A 14661-nucleotide genomic window follows, 5' to 3' on the forward strand; every position below is an offset into this window, starting at 1 on the left:
AGCATCCACCAAAAAGGGTCCGGCTCCGGGTGTCCCAAGGCCCAGGGGGTGCATCAGAACATTTTCATCACCTTTCACAATCACCCATGGGACAAGGCAGGGATGTCCTCTGTCCCCTCTCTTATACATCCTAGTGACGGAGCACCTGCTCTCATTAATTCGCCATAATCCCAATATTAGGTGGATTGAGGTGGGAGGCACCGAGTACAAGTGCTCTCTATTTGCTGATGATGTCCTAGTATATATCACTCAATCACATATATCCATCCATGCTGTTATGGCTGAAATAGATCACTTTGTTACATGGTCAAATTTTAAAATCAATGCAGCGAAGTCTGAGGCCCTCGATGTCTCCCTCCTCAAATCCATATAGGATTCCATCCAGTCCAACTTTCCCTTTGCCTGGCCCTCACAGGGTATCAAATACTTAGGAATTCCTATTCATAGAGACCTCTCCCATCTATGTTATCTTAATTTTGGGCCCTTTATTGAACACCTCCATACAGACCACGGTTGGCAAGTTAGAACTGTAAGATTCACTATGTGAACCACTGGTGTTTTGTGGAAAAGCACTTGTACACTGTGTTCCAAATTATTATGCAAAAAGTGTTTAGGAGTGATAAGGGAAGAATTTGTTTGTTTGTCAGTTAAACTCATTGATGGTGATGTGTGTCAGGGCTCTTTATATCACTGTAAGCAATTGCAGACACCTGTGCTAATTAGTTTGGCAGGTGTGTCCAATGAAAGGCAAGACTACTTAAGAAGGCTGTCTCACATTATTAAGCAGCCTACATTTTCTGCCAAAATGGGAAAGAAAAAGGATGTGTCGGCTGCTGAGAAGCAACAAATTGTGGAGTGTTTAGGTCAAGGCATGACTACAATCAACATTGTGCGATGATCAGGATGAAGTGTCTTGGCAATCAAGAAGTATGTAGCTGATTCACAGTACACACGTGTGCGTGCTGATAAGGGCAAATTGAGGACTCTTTCCTACAGGCAATTACGTCAGGTTAAAAGAGCAGCGGCAAAAAAGCCTTGTCATAGCAGCAGACAAATTTTTGAAGCTGCTGGTGCCTCCAACGTCCCCCGAACAACAAGATGCAGGGTCCTTCAGAGGTTTGCAGCTGTGCATACGCCATCCTGTCGACCTCCTCTATCCACTTCACACAAGCAGAAATGGCTCCAGTGGGCCAAACATTACATGAAGACTGATTTCAAAACTGTTTTGTTCACGGATGAGTGCCGTGCAGCGCTCGATGGTCCAGATGGATGGAGTGGAGGATGGCTGGTTGATGGACACCCCATGCAAACACAGCTACAGCGCCAACAAGGAGGAGGTGGAGTAATGTTTTGGGCTGGAATCATGGGGACAGAGATTGTCGGCCCCTTTAGGATCCCTGAAGGCACTAAAGATGAACACCATAATGTATGTGGATTTTCTCAAACAGCACTTCCTGCCATGGTTCAAGAAGAAGAACCGTGTATTTCACAGCAAGATCATTTTTTTTGCATGATAATGCACCATCTCATGCTGCACATAAAACATCTGCATCTCTGGCTGATATGGGCATAAAAGGGGACAAACTTATGGTGTGACCCCCATGCTCCCCTGACCTCTACCCCATTCAGAACCTCTGGAGCATCATCAAAAGGAGTGTCTATGATGGCGGGAGGCAGTTCACATCTAAGCAACAGCTCTGGGAGGGTATTCTGTCCTCATGCAAAACAATTGAAGCAGAAACCATCCAAAACCTGACAAATTCAATGGACGAGAGAGTTCAGAAGCTCCTTTCGAACAAGGGGTCCTATGTGAAAATGTAACATCACCTAGAATAAAGTTTTGAGTTGAAAACTGTTTTATTTCAGTTTCTAATAACCTGCTAATGCTTATAATTTCAAAAACGACCATTTTTTTGGTCTTTATTAAAATGAAAAGGTTGATCGAAAAGTTTGGGGGATCTAAGAGTATGCCAACCAAGTAGTCATGATTACTTCGAATTCTGACAATATGAGGGTCATGTTGCAGGTAGTGCAGCAAGAAGGCACTTATGTGTCTTGCGCATCTCGAAACCTCAAAATTATTTTCCGGGCTAGATGCAGCTAAAAATTATTATTAATTTTAAATCTGGTGGAGCTTAGTATAGATGGCCTAATAGGATCAGTGCTGCACACTGCTACAAAGCCCAAATTATTTTCCAGTCAAGATACAGATAAACATGATTAGTAATTTTAAATCTGGTGGAGCTTATTATAGATGGCCTAATAGAATCAGTGCTGCACACTGCTACAAAGCCCAAATTATTTTCCAGCCAAGATACAGATAAACATGATTAGTAATTTGAAAGCTTAAAACGGTTGGTAGGGTGATTTTAACCAATCATCAAGCTTTTACTCTCCCCAGGATGACACAGGGGAAGAAAAGTCGTTTCGGATCCATGATTTGTTCATCTTTATGAACGTGAGTCTGTCTACATTATCAGTGGAGAGCCGCGTGCGCTTATCTGTCAGCACACCACCAGCAGCGCTGAACACACGTTCAGACAGAACGCTGGCTGCGGGGCATGACATGATCTCCAAGGCGTAAGTGGCTAGCTCCGGCCATTTATCCAGATTGGAAGCCCAAAAAGAGCAAGGGTCCAGTGACACAGTCATGGCTTCAATGTTTACTTGGAGATACTCCTGTACCATCGTCTCTAGGCGTTGACTATGTGTCAGACTTCTTGTCTCCTGTGGCCTTGCAAAGGATGGGCTAAAAAAGTGGTGAAATGATTCCGCAAAATTGATGTTACCAGCAGATACTGTGGTTCTGTTACGGTTTGAGTGCTGAACACTTGACGGTCCCACGGTTGGCAAGTTGGAACTGTGAGATTCACTACGTGCACCACTGGTGTTTTGTGGAAAAGCACATGTAAGATTCTGCAACAGTCTCTGCTGATACTCCTGCATGCGTGCATCCCTTTCTATGGCAGGAATAATTTCTGCAAATTTACTTTTGTACCGGGGATCTAACAGTGTGGCAACCCAGTAGTCAGGATTATTTCTAATTCTCACAATTCGAGGGTCATGTTGCAGGTAGTGCAGCAAGAAGGCACTCATGTGTGTTGCGCATACAGGAGCACCAAGTCCCCATTGTGTTGGTGGCGAGGTAACAATCATGATTCTTTCCTCTGTCCTCTCCCCACAACCTCGCACAACAGAAATGTGATCAAGGTCTCCCTCATCTGATGAGTCTTCCATCAGTTCGTCCTCCACTTCTTCATGGGCTCCTGCACCTTCCTCACTAGTTTGGCTGCTACCATGCGCCCTGGTAAAACCATCTCCCCCACCCTCACATGCCTGCCGCCTTGGTGCTGCCGACCGTCTGGACCTTGCAGATGTTAGCCCTTCCGCATACAACTCCTCCTCCTCTACTTCCTCCACCTCCTCTTGTGCCACCACCTGACTCCGAATTCTGTTTAACATGTGCTCCAGCATATAAATCACCGGAATAGTCATGCTGATAATGGCATCGTCAGCGCTAAACATCTTCGTCGCCATTTCAAAACTGTGCAGAAGGGTGCATAGGTCCCTGATCTGAGACCACTCCTCCAGCGTGATTTGCCCCACCTCTGGATCTCGTTGGCCCAGGCTATACGTCAGAACGTATCGCACCAGGGCTTGTCGGTGCTGCCACAGTCGCTGCAACATGTGCAGAGTTGAATTCCACCGGGTAGGCACATCGCATTTTAGCCGGTGAAGTGGCAGGCCCAACGACTACTGTAGAGATGTAAGTCGCTGAGCTGCGGGATGCGAACGGCGGAAGTGAGCACACAGCGACCGTGCCCTCTGCAGAAGGCCATCTAGTCTGGGATAGTGGGCTAAAAATTGCTGGACAACCAGGTTCAACACGTGAGCCATACAAGGCACGTGTGTGACATTGCCCCGGCGAAGGGCCGCACCCAGGTTTGCAGCATTGTCGCACACGGCCTTCCCTGGTTTCAGGTCCAGTGGAGACAACCATTCATGAAATTGGTTCTCCAGAGCTGACCACAACTCCTCAGCTGTGTGACTCACATTTCCCAGACATTTCAAAGTAAAAACCGCCTGATGATGTTGAGCCCTACTGCCAGCATAGTAAGGAGGTGTGCAGGATCCCTTCTGCACAGTTAGAAAGCTTGTGTCATGACCAGACAGGCTTTGGGTGCAGGTGGAAGACCGAGAGGAGGTTGAGGAGGCAGAAGCAGTGGAGGAACTTTGACATAAAGAGGATTGACGCACAACTCGTGGGGACAGCAAGACTTTGACAGCAGTCCCTTGTCCTGCTGTCACCATAGTTACCCAGTGCCCAGTCAGCGCCATGTAACGCCCCTGTCCATGCCTACTCGTCCAAGTGTCTGTGGTGAAATGCACCCTGTCACACACAGAGTTTCTCAAAGAAGCGGTGATGTGTGCGACATGCTGGTGGAGCGCAGGCACACCTTTCTTTGAGAAGTAGTGCCGACTGGGCATCTGGTACTGGGGCACTGCGACGGACATAAGGTCTGGAAAATCCTCTGTGTCCACCAGGCGGAAAGGCAGCATTTCTGTAGCCAAGAGCTTGCAGATGGTGAAATTCAACCTCTTAGCTTTCTCATGGCTAGGAGGAAATGGTCTTTTACTTGTCCACATCTGAGGGACCGAGGGCTGGCTATTGTGCTTAGACGGTGTTGATAAGGGTGTCCCCGGCAAACTGCCGGTCTGTGAGGAAGATGCAGGCGGACATGTTAGGTTGCCTTGATCCAAAGGTGGTGCTATCGATGTCGGACAGCGCTCAACACCAGCTGTTGTTACCACCTCCAAAGAAAATGATGACCTGTCAATCACGCTGGCTGTTGCGGGTAAAGAGGTGGCAGGTCTGCGCCCCAAAACAGGTGTGACTGCTGTCCCTACAGTCACAGAGGATGAAGAGGCCGCAGATGCACAAGATATGGCAGACGGTGGTTGGCCCGGCCGGCTAGGCCGCATTGTAGCACACTGAGCTTCCCACTGCAACTTATGCTTCATGTCCATGTGCCGGTTCATGCATGAAGTACTCAAACTATGTATTTTTTGGCCTCTACTTAGCTTTTGCTGACAAATGTTACAGATAACACGAGTTGGGTCATCTTTATCGATCTGAAAAAATGCCCAGGCTATGCAAGGCTTAGCACCCATGCGACCTGAAGAGCCACCACGACTTGTGGTGAGAGGCAGAGTTGTGTTTGAGGATGCAGTTGTTGACGTGCTTCCAGTACTATGTCTCTGTCCAGGAAGGCGCAACCTGACCTCGTCGTCACTAGCATCTTCCTCCACCTCCTCTGCTGACCTCATCTCTTGGCTGACTGTGGGTTGACAGTAAGTGGGATCTCCAACCTCATCATCATCACCCTGTGCGTTATCACACCCGTCGTCCTCAGAGCCAACCTGTTCCTGCCCTGACAAAAAACTAAAGTTGTCGCTCCAATCAGGTATTTGAGTCTCATCATCGTCTTCCTCATTGTCTCCACCAACAGCAGTTACAATTTGGGAATGAGGGTCCACATTATGGTCAGAACCTTCTGCGTCTGGTCCTGGATCCGACTCATAAAGATTCTGGGCATCAGTGCAGATCATTTCCTCGTCTGGATTCACAGAAGCGCTGGAGTCGACCTCTGATTCCCAGGCTATAGTATGATTAAACAGCTCTGCAGACTCAACCATCTATTCTACCTCATACTCAGACGGGCAGCTGGAGATTTGGGAGCTGTGAGGAAGCAAGTGCGATTGGGGTGACACCTTTGAGGACTGGAGTATTTGTGATGTTGAAGTTGATGTGGAGGAGAGCCCACTTAAAGGAGCACTTGATATCCATTGAAGCACCTGCTGTTTTTGTGCCTCATCTGGAATTTGTAGCGATTGGCGTGGCCGTAAGAAAGGGATCTTATCACATTGTCCGCTAAAAGAAGTAGACATTTTAGTTTGGCTGGAAGCTGGTCTTTCTTCTGCAGATGTTACTGTTGCTTTAACACCTACCCCATGGACACAACCTTTTTTCCCCTTCCCAACACGCCTATTCCCCTTTCCACCAGCAGCAGGCCTTTTTCCACTCATTTTGGTGGTTAACTAATTCACAACTCTGGAGTTGTTTGCACAAAAAACAATGGATGGGAACCGAGCAGAGCTGAGTGGCCAAACTGTGGTATTAGGCCAAAACTATTGGCTGGGTTAGATGCAGAAAAAAATTATATTCAATTTGCAACCTGATGGAGGTCAGTATAGATGGACTAATAGAACAAGTCCCACACACAGCTAGAAGCCCAAATATTTTTTCAGAGGTAGATGCAGAAAAAAATTGTATTCAGTTTGCAACCTGATGGAGGTCAGTATAGATGGACTAATAGAACAAGTCCTACACACAGCTAGAAGCCCAAATATTTTTACAGAGGTAGATGCAGAAAAAAAATATATTCAGTTTGCAACCTGATGGAGGTCAGTATAGATGGACTAATAGAGAAAGTCCCACACACTGCTAGAAGGCCAAATATTTTTTCAGAGCTAGATGCAGATATAAATTATTTTTAATTTGCAACCTGATGGAGGTCAGTATAGATGGACTAATAGAGAAAGTCCCACACACTGCTAGAAGGCCAAATATTTTTTCAGAGCTAGATGCAGAAAAAAATTATATTCAGTTTGCAACCTGATGGAGGTCAGTATAGATGGACTAATAGAACAAGTCCAACACACAGCTAGAAGGCCAAATATTTTTTCAGAGGTAGATGCAGATAAAAATTATTTTTAATTTGCAGCCTGATGGAGGTCAGTATAGATGGACTAATAGAGAAAGTCCCACACACTGCTAGAAGGCCAAATATTTTTTCAGAGCTAGATGCAGACAAAAAATTATTTTGAATTTGCAACCTGATGGAGGTCAGTATAGATGGACTAATAGAGAAAGTCCCACACACTGCTAGAAGGCCAAATATTTTTTCAGAGCTAGATGCAGACAAAAAATTATTTTGAATTTGCAGCGTGATGGAGGACAGTATAGATGGACTAATAGAACAAGTCCCACACACTGCTAGAAGCCCAAATATTTTTTCAGAGCTAGATGCAGAAAAAAATTATATTCAGTTTGCAACCTGATGGAGGTCAGTATAGATGGACTAATAGAACAAGTCCCACACACTGCTAGAAGCCCAAATATTTTTTCAGAGCTAGATGCAGAAAAAAGTTATATTCAATTTGCAACCTGATGGAGGTCAGTATAGATGGACTAATAGAATGATGCTATGTCCAAAAGATTTTACTTCACTAGGTGCAGTAAAAAAATTAGTATTCTATACACAGGTGGTATATCTTGCAACACAGATAGGCTACTCCACTGACTAACACACTCTGCAATAGGCCAAAAAGGATTAGCTTTGCTAGATTCAGCCAAATGCTGTGGAAAAACTTGCACAGCACTGGCACAGACCTGCCTGGCAAAAACTGATAGGAACTGATGTAACCTAGTACTGAAAAGGAGTGCAATTACAATTAGTCTTTACTCCCACAATCTATCTATTTAAGAGCACAGACCTGCCTGATAAAAGTCGTAGGAAATGCTGTAACCTAGTCCTTAAAAGGACTGCAATCACAACTATTCCCTACTCCAAAGCTATCTGTAGATTTGTGCGAAAATTGGCTTGAAATTAACAAGGTATAGCGCACACATCAACAGCGGTGCCGTCTAACACGCAGCTGCAGCAGTGAGAAAATGGTGGCGACGGGGAAAATGGCTTGGTTTTATAGGGCAAGGACATGTGACATACACTGCCAATGACACATGCCCTTGCTTGTGTGAAAAAAAGCACTTCGCTCCGTGTGTGCGCTGCTGATAGGCTGACAGATTGCACCTCCCCACTGTAAATGCGGGAAAGAGAAAAAAAAATGGAGATCTTCATTATTCCTGCAGAGATCCATCCCCTGCCCCTCCCCCCACCCCGCTGTACACTCAAATTGCGTATTAACATTAATTTTCATCATTACTGTGAAAAAATCCAGTTATGATTTTGGTGCACGAACAGTTATCGAACATAACCTCGAACAGCCGAATTTTTCTCAAATCGTTCGTGTTCGCCGAACGGCTCGAACACCGCCCAAAACAGCTCGAATTTGAGATTGGCGAACAGTTCGAGTCGAACAACGCTCATCTCTAACTAGGAGCTGCCATTGCTTGGCTTCTTGCCAGGTCTCAGGTGCTGGGAATGCATTCAGCAGATCCTTAACCCTTTCACTTAGACCAGCAAGATAAAAAATTTCAATGCCGAATCGTTCCATTTCACTTCTGAGGACCACCTTCTGAAGTGTGTACAATAATTTTCAACATCACCTGACCCCTGATTCAAACGCCTCAGTTCTGTCTCAGCAGATGAGACTCGATCAGGATCGTCATACAATAGCCCCATAGCAGAAAAAAAATCCTCCACTGACCTAAAACACGGATCATTAGGTTGCAGTGAAAAGGCCCATCCCTGTGATTCCTTGCGCAAAAGTGACATGATAAACCCAATGCGCTGTGATTCATTCCCAGAGGACCTTGGTCTTAAACGAAAATATAATAAACAAGCATTTTTAAAAGAAAAAAAATCTTGTTGTTTACCATAAAAAATATCAGGCAGTCCTACCTTTGGTTCCACAAAATGCGCTCCAGGACAGCTCCTCACGTGTTGTTGAAGCTCGGCCACCTCCAGAGACAATCCCTGCAGGCATTGAGCCAACTCCTGGACAGAAACCATACTGATCCCCGAATTTCTTTCCTTTTGTTTTTTTTATTTTTTTTTAGGCTGGACTTCCTGTTAAGATCTGCAACATAAACTAAGGAAAGAAGGGGAGAGCTGTCCCTACAATATTACTAAGCTGTGTCCCTACGTTGTAGCGGGTTGCCTGTTCCTTGTGAGCAGACCCGCCTTCGTCCTCGGCTAGTCTGAACGGAGATCTATGGAATAAAGGGAGGGGTCCCTAAAAGAGCTAAGGACTGGGACAAAAATGGGACACCTCCCAACAGAAGTTGTTGCAAAGAAAAAGACAAACTGACAAAAAGTACTAGAGGTCCCATAGGACCAAGTGAACTAGAGAGAGATAGGCACAAAGGCACCTGGCTAGAGAGACAGTCAAAACAACACTGAAGTCCAGGAAAGCCAGAAGGGCGGAGCTGGAATATATAGGCAGATGGTCACATGACCGCAAAACACAAGATAGAAATGAAAACAAACAGGAGGGTTCTAACAGTTGGACAACCAAGGAGTACAGGCAAGAGAGTCACAAATGCAATCCAGCAGAGGCAGGGGAACACTGTCAAAGTTCTGGGACAGTTCTCTCAGACCCTCCCATCTTTCAGGCCCTGAGGCAGTGGGCAATCTCCCAAGGAAGGAAAAGTTTCTGAAGATGGTGAGGGAGTACCTTCTTGCCGACTGCACCAACGTCCTCCGTGATTCCTCTGTGCCTTATAATTGGGTATCCAAGCTGAACACGTGTCATGAACTGTCTCTCTACGCCTTGGAGGTCTTGACCTGCCCTGCCACTAGTGTTTTGTCAGAGCGGGTTTTTAGTGCAACTGGTGATATTATAACTGATAGGCTCGTCCGTCTGTCCACTGAAAATGCTGACAGGCTGACTCTTATAAAAATGAAGTTTTCTCCAAATTTTTGGCAGCTGTTGCTTCACTGCATAGGCAAACAGTATGGGAGACACACTTCATAATAATGGGAACATTGTTTTCAGGAGGCCCTACGACCTCTACGTCTCTTGCAAGGGGAGTTGGAGTTCCTCCAAATTTTTGGCAGCCGTTGCTTCACTGCATAGACAAACAGTATGGGAATCACACTTCTTAATAATGGGAGCATTTTTGCAGTAGGTCCTCTGACCTCTACGTCTCTTGCAAGGGACATTGGAGTTCCTCCAAATTTTTGGCAGCCGTTGCTTCACTTCATACCCTATAACTGAATAGCAGACCCTCTCCTTCCTAATGGGAACATGTCGTACTTGTTACTGTGGCCCAGCTGTATGTGTCTTTAAATTGTTAGTGGGTTTTTTCCTAAATTTTGTTGGCAGTTGGACTCACTGCACACCCTATAACTGAATAGCAGAAGTTCTCCTTTCTAATGGGAAAATATTGTTAGGGTGGCCCAGCTGTATGTGTCTTTAAATTGTTTGGATTTTTACCAAATTTTGTCAGCCGTTGCAGTCACAGCATGGGCATTACCACTAGAAGATACCCGCTCTCTTATAATGGGAACATTTTTTTTACTGAGACCATCCTCTGTGTCTCTTCAAAGGCGTATTGGGTTGCATCCAAATTTTTGCAGCCCTTGCAGTCACTGCATACAGCATAACAGTATAGAGTACCCATTCGTTAATAATGGGAACAACAAAGCATAGCCGACTGCTACCCCTTTAAGAATAGTAAGGGCACCTGATGGCCCTATAAAAATAGTCTTTGTGACTTTCAGAATCCCTCCATCTTAAGTGAAACCTGATGTGTCTGATGATGTGTCACACACCACATGGCCAGATAAGGTTGTAAAACGTTAAATTCACATTTACCGGTGAATGCATTTTTCTTGGTTGAAAGCAATGCAAAAGTGCAAAAACGCTTCAAAACGCTACGTGTGAACATAGCCCAAGGTGTGGAGGAGCAGTTTTGTTTTTGCATAGTTATTTTCCTTCTATACAAGTAATTACCCTGGAAAGGATGTTCCTTAACATATTTCCCAGGAAAATCCATTTTAGTTTCGTTTTTGTATGTTTTTTTGTGAGTCCGTAAAAGTGGCGAAATACGTCTGACAACGTTGTTGACAGAAGTGACCTGAGAGTCAGAAATGCTTTCCTGGGGCTTCCCCATGCTATTCCCATGTCATTTGTACACTGTTCCCATGAATTTGGGCAATTTTTAGGCCCTCTGCAGACCGCTGGGGGGAGTTGCTGGAAAAATGTTCGAGTTTCCCATAGACTTAAATAAGTCTCTGTGTAGAATAATATTAGTAAATTTCAAGCCTGCTATATAAAACCGTGGTTCTCTGTCAGAAGTATCATATTTAATTGTGGTTCAAATCCAGCCATTTGTAGTGAATGTAGAAAATATTGTCCTCCATTTATAGATTGCAGCAGTGTTTCAGTGTACACCATTTTACAGCTCCATTTGCTTGTTCACAAAATACAGCCAGATTTTTTTAGCTTTATTCATATTACTGTATTGTGGAAGCAGAGGAACTTTTTTCAATGATCAGATGAACGTGACCCATATGACTGCCGTAATAATACAGAAATTTTGTGGAGCGTGCCAAATATTCCACTCCTTTTAAAGTCATCCACCTATGTTTTGTTGAACCAATTGACACTTGGTCGCTGACAAATACATACTATTAGGCGACTGCCTGAAACCGTGACCATCATATGTGATCCCATATGACTGTCCTAATAATCCAGCAATTATTGTGAGCGTGTCAAATATTACACTCCATTTAAAGTATTGCAGTTGAGGTTTCAAACCTATTCTTAGTTGGCCGCTGACAAATAGCATATCTGTGAACAATGTTGTCAGAGTATTACTCCACTTTTGCGGACTGACAAAAAAAAAACATCCAAATACCAAGCTAAAATGGAAAATTTTTTAAGAAACATTCTTTCCAGGGGTATGACTTGTATAAAAGACCAAAGAAATGAAAAAAATAAAGTTATGGACAGTGGAAGACATTTAGACCAGAATGAACACTCATGTGTATCTGGTGATGATACAACCTAGCAGCAGCGTCTGTTCCTATTGTAAATGCATCTGACAGCGTTATCGATAGGGAATAGAATAGATTTCAATTTTTTGGGGCAGCACCAGAAGCACGCAGTATAAGGCAATAATACCTGGCTGGATTGGTGTAATACGCTATCCATACTGCGATACTACAGCTGCAAAAGAATTTCAGATAAGACAGTTAATATTCTAGAACATAGAATCTTTTTGAATTGTCCTTCCCATTATTAAGGAGTGTGTCTCCTATACTGTTATTGCATATGCCACAATTTCAAGGGCTGCCAAAAATTAGGACGCACTCCAATATAAATTTGAAGAGACATAAAAATAAAAATAAAAACAAAGTAGGATCTTTCTTTAGTATAAAAACCAGACTCGCCAATGTAACCTCAAGTAATCATATTGTTCAGCTCCTGCATCTCCTCTTCCAGTTCGGCCTCCATTTCCAAAATGACCATGTAAAAGGCCGCGACTACTAACGGCGGGGTAAGATTCCGATTTGATACAGTGATGCCACTGACAGGACAGATGAGCATCAAAAGAAAAACGGTGATAAAACAATAACAAGATTTATTGTAACAAAACTCACCCCTGTTTGTATGGGGAAGAAAAGTGAATAAAATAAACAGTACAATTTTTAATCCAACAAATCATACAAAAGAATTGTGTTTTATTTTTTTTAACAGGAGAACAGCTACATATCCCTGGTCTCAGTAAGGGCATGTCTTCAATTGGGCCAATAATGCCACCCATCTCCCCTAAATGTGTCCGGCCTTAAACAGGGCTAGTTCCTAAGGGGAAGCCATAATATGTGTCTTTTCTCCTGGTTCACAATCTTAATACTATTCCCAATCAATAAACTTTCTGGGATCCCAATATGACCAAACTCAGCTGTACAGCTTGGCGTATTACAGCCCAAGTTCACCTACAAGAATAACATATAAAATAAACAACCATATTCAATTCCCATTTACAAGGATACAGATGATAGCAAATTCATTTGATTAGCATGCTCTGCGGGAAATTCAATCCAGACAGGTGGGTGCCTTGGGAGCTTCACTATGAACTGTGGCCTTTCTGAACTTCGCACCGCGCTATCAACAGTCGTTGACAAGATGAACACAGTTCGTGCCTCACTGACACCATCCCATAGAGACTTGTCATTTAGATTGGTCTCAACACGTAGCTGACCCTAACTAACTCGTTGGACCGGTCAGGGAAAATTTTAAATAAGAAGAAGAACATGAGGTACCTCATCCTTGTTTAAAACATAGGGTGCTTTACCCTCCGCGGGCGCCGTGTCACACTTCACAAGATGTCTGGCTCTTTTCAATGTTATCCCACTGTTGTACTTCCCCGCGCTGTTCACCCAACAGAAAGAGAGGATTATTGTCCCAGACGGCACCAATCACAGGAGCACAAAACCGCTGCACTCCAAGGGGGAACCAGGTTTGCCTAAACCGGACCTTCCTTTTTTTCTCATCCACACCAGGAGCTCCCAGACCACACTCGTCACGTCCCAGCTTAGTCTCCCTGGCAACCCAACCCCTCTCCACCAAACAAACTTTATCCATCCTCAGCTTGAGTGGTAGAGCAATGATGCAATGAAAGTATTTTATAACTCAAGCAGCAAAATTGCATTTTCACTGCACAGTTCGTCTATATTTGCATCGCAGCATTCATAAAATTATTCAAGTATTGTTTTGTTAACACTTAATAAAATTTAGATCAACAGTGAGTGTAACTGACATCTAGTGGTCAGATGTCATCGTCACAGGTGTGGCCTCCCCTCACAGTCATCACCAACACACATATCTCTATTCACCCTCTTACAACCACATCAGTCACAAGCTGGAAGCATTGCAGCACTGCCTTTGCCGAGTGGTAATGGTCTGTGCTTAAGATAATATGCTTAATGCTTACGTGACAAACCACCCACTTATGCAGAGTTGTTGAAAGCTGTAGCAGCCTGATCTGTGGCTTTCACCGCTGAACATACAGCCAGGCATGGTCATGTTTGACAATGGGGAAAACCTGGTGGCGTAGAAATGACTGCCGAAGTAGATACGGTTTCCATCTATGGCAGTCCTTTCACCGAGCTAAAGAATATGGCTGTGGTGAAATACAACTCTCACTGAGAAGCAGTGTCAGACTGAAAAACATTGGGCCCACCAGAGGATGTGATTCTGATGGCCCATCTTTCTCCCCCGCTCAAGAGCTCCATAGCGGCTGCAAAGTTTTTGCTATCGTGAACTCTCATGATGGAGAAGGCACGGCCCACCCGAGGTTTCTCGGGTGGGCTCGTCCAACCCTGCCAAGAAACAGCCCTGGCTAAGAAAGGTGCATGGGAAACCCACGCAAGCACCGGGAGAACATACAAAATACTTATAGATGTGGTCCTTGGTGGGATTTGAACCCAGGACCCCAGCGCTTCAAGGCTTCAGTGCTAACCAATGAGTAACTTTGCTGCCCTATCTGTTCTCTCTCTGATATCTAACATGCTGGAGAAACTTGCACCTACTACCACTTAGTTTATTCAACTCCTTTGTGAGAAACTAGTGTATTTGGGCAGCCACTCAATCTACCAAATAAAATTCCTGAGAAGAAAATTGTGAATGGCTTTGCTACTAGTACTGGGTGCCAATACCAAACCACTGGAAATATTCCAGGCTGGTTGGAGTCAAGCTGATTCACACAGTAAAATACCAGCAGCAAGCTAAGGAGATGGTGGCCTCTATCATCACCACGACCTCACCTCGGCACTATGAACTCTCCTTATGGAGAAGCCACGGCCCACAGGAGGAGACTCCAGTTCTCGGGTGGGCCAGTGCAACCCTGCCGAAAAGCAGTCCTGGCTAAGAAAAGTGTGTGGGAAGGTTCCCAGAACACTCTATGGC

The sequence above is a fragment of the Phyllobates terribilis genome, unplaced genomic scaffold (assembly GCF_046119375.1).
Source record: "Phyllobates terribilis strain yellow unplaced genomic scaffold, ASM4611937v1 Scaffold_4__5_contigs__length_816908805, whole genome shotgun sequence".
In the NCBI taxonomy this organism is placed as follows: Eukaryota; Metazoa; Chordata; class Amphibia; order Anura; family Dendrobatidae; genus Phyllobates; species Phyllobates terribilis.